Genomic DNA, 3,198 nt, shown 5'->3' on the forward strand with positions numbered 1-3,198 from the left:
GCCCAGCGCCGTCCGAGTTTGGCCGGTGGAGGCAGTCATCGTAAATAAGAATTTGTTCGTAACTGGCTTGCCTAGTTAAGGTTAAATATATTTATTTACATTGTTTGCAAACTGGTATGCGACACGTATTGCCAAAACAGGCTAAATGTAGCTCTGCCCTGAATGACGGGTCGCCACTGAGTACTACTATCCAAAATGAGAACTGCCTGTTTTGTCATTGGCATGTCACAGCTCTTCTAAAGCGCTCTGGACCAGAGTCTCTGGTTGAAACTTTAAGCGATGTTGACATTACCCATAAGCACTTGTTGCGTTGCGCCGGATGTCTTGCATTTCAATGGGCACGTCCACAAGAGTGGAAGCGCAACGCCCCCCTGTGGTTGAAGGTGCAGTTGCGAGACGGACGCCTAACAGTTTTGAAACTTTTCATCTTCAGTCCAGCCAGTCACCAAACCACAGAATATGAAAATTGGCTTGCTATAAAGTTGGAGAAACAAGTAGTTGAGGAAAAAGTAACTAACCTATCACCTGAAATAATATATGTATCCTGTCTTGAATGAAAAGGTCATTTTGCAAGCTCCCAAAATAATTGTGATCTCTGACTAAAGGGCTCTGTCTTGCGTTACAAACGCTGCACGTGCCTGTTCATTAACCGGACAAGACTCCGTGAAGATGACATACTGCGTAAGGGCATTATAGACGGGTGGGTTGTTTAGCAACAGACCTGATGGCTTACAGTCAAATATTAACATGATAAAAAGTAAATCGGGGTTATGTCATTTATTGGGGGAACTCCCTTTATTAATGTGTAAGCCCATAGCTGCCACCCAAATAGAGACAATTCCGAGATATGTGTTGCTAGAGGTACTTCCTCTCTACTAATGAGGTGGTTACAAGGCCTTCTTACTGAAAGCCTTGTCTTGTCCCTAAGACCGGGCGCACACTACACCACTTCCAACATCCTCACATTAAACAATCTTTCTTCAAATGTTTGGTCTTGCCAACGTAGTGGCATGGACGGGTGTTTAAACACCAAGATGCTTCGCTTGGTCCTGAGGATTCTCAATACCAAGCTCTCACAATCAATGTGATTAGATTAACATGGTCAGAACGAGCTGTGGCTTTAAGTAGCCTCCAGCGTTTTCAGTCAGACATTCACGCATAGCGAAGTAACCAATACCATTGCTTGTAATGATTTGACGCTTTGGTTAAAGGCAAACACGTAGTAGTCATGGTTACTGCTCCAGAGTCTATACATTCATACTAGTAGTAGTCATGGTTCCAGAGTCTATACATCCATACTAGTAGTAGTCATAGTTACTGCTCCTGAGTCTATACATCCATACTAGTAGTAGTCATGGCTCCTGCTCCAGTCTATACATTCTGGGTGGTGTGATACTTATCTCACTTCTTCTCAGATGAGCACTTATTGACTATTGCTGATCACTGTTCTCAAAACTAGCCGTTGCACATCTCACACTACAAGGGCATTGACATGCACACATTAAATGAGCCTCGGTGATGGCCTCGCGCCCAGAGTAGGCATCAAAATGGGGATTTTGTCTCCGATCTGAACTTGTCAGGGACAGCTATATCAGGGCCAGAATGTGTAGTGTACGCCCAGCTTAACGTGACTATAGACGTGATAAAACATGGCTACCAGGCACCAGTGGCTTTGAATTGGGAAAGACTGTATGGCCACTCATGACCTGCAAAACTAGATTTCATTTCAGAAATGTCCTCTGTACCGGAACCCCCTGTATATAGCTCTGCTATTGTTTTTTTACAGCTGCTCTTTAATTATTTGTTACTTTGATTTTTTAATTATCCTTTATACATTCTTAACTGTGTTAAGGGCTTGTCAGTCAGCATTTCACTGTAAGGTCTACTACACCTGTTGTATTTGTCGCATGTGACATAACATTTGATTCCGTTTCCGTACTCCGTTTTAGATTTTGGCTAGTAGTTTTCCAGGTCCGTCGTGTCCTTTAGAGCCTCTCCCCTTTGAATTCAATACAATCGATACAGACTGTCCCCAGTGGATGTCTTGTGCAGTGTAAAAACATACACAGTAAATATCCTGGTATTAATGGCTGACGTGAATAAGGCTTTGGTGTTCAGACTCCTGAAACCCAGGCTAGAATTCCGTCAAACCTGTTAGTGTCGGTTAACAAACTAGTGGCGCAGTGTGTGCTCACGTTTCCTATTCTGATCATTCAGGTAGTAGTAGGGGTTTTAAAGGACGTTCTGTGATTTCATTGAGCTATGAGGTACTATGGAACTACTGAAATAGGTGTTTGATTGAATAATCCTGTGTGTCAGCAAAAAAACCTGTTTTATTGTTACATATATCAGATAGGTGCAGTGAAATGTTTTACAGGGTCAGCTATAGAAGTACTGTGCTGGAGCAAATTAGGATTAAGTGCCTTGCTCAAGGGCACACAGGCAGGTTTTTCACTTTGTCTGAATTGGTATTCTAATCAGAAGTCTCATGGAGTTCTCCCATCACACACACACTGGTCGTGTTCCAGGCTGACGACATTGCAAACGCCTGCCAGGTCTCACAACACCTGTACAGGTGTTTAATATATTATGCTAACTACACTGAACAAGAATATAATTGCAACATGTACATTTTTGGTACCATGTCTCATGAGCTGAAATAAAAAATCCCAGAAATTCTAATTCAAATGCAAAAAAAAAAAGAAGCTTATTTCTCTAAGAGTTTGTGCACAAATGTGTTTATATCCCTGTTAGTGAGCATTTCTCCTTCGCCAAGATAATCCATCCACCTGACAGGTGTGGCATATCAAGAAGCTGATTAAACAGCATGATCATTACGCTGGGGACAATAAAATGCTACTCTAAAACGTGCAGTTTTGTCACAAAACACAATGCCACAGATGTCTCAAGTTCTGAGGGAGTGTGCAATTGACATGCAGAAACGTCCAACTGAGCTGTTGCCAGAGAATTGAATGTGCATATCTCTACCATAAGCTGCATCCAACCTCGTTTTAGAGAATTGGGCAGTACGTCCAACCGGACTAAAAACCGCAGACCACGTGTAACCACGCCAGCCCAGGACCTCCACATCTGGCTTCTTCACTTCGCTGTGCCCCTACCCAATCATGTGAAATCCATAGATTAGGGCCTAATTTATTTAAATTGACTGATTTCCTTCTATGAACTGTAACTCAGTAA

The sequence above is a fragment of the Oncorhynchus mykiss genome, chromosome 16 (assembly GCF_013265735.2).
Source record: "Oncorhynchus mykiss isolate Arlee chromosome 16, USDA_OmykA_1.1, whole genome shotgun sequence".
NCBI lineage: Eukaryota > Metazoa > Chordata > Actinopteri > Salmoniformes > Salmonidae > Oncorhynchus > Oncorhynchus mykiss.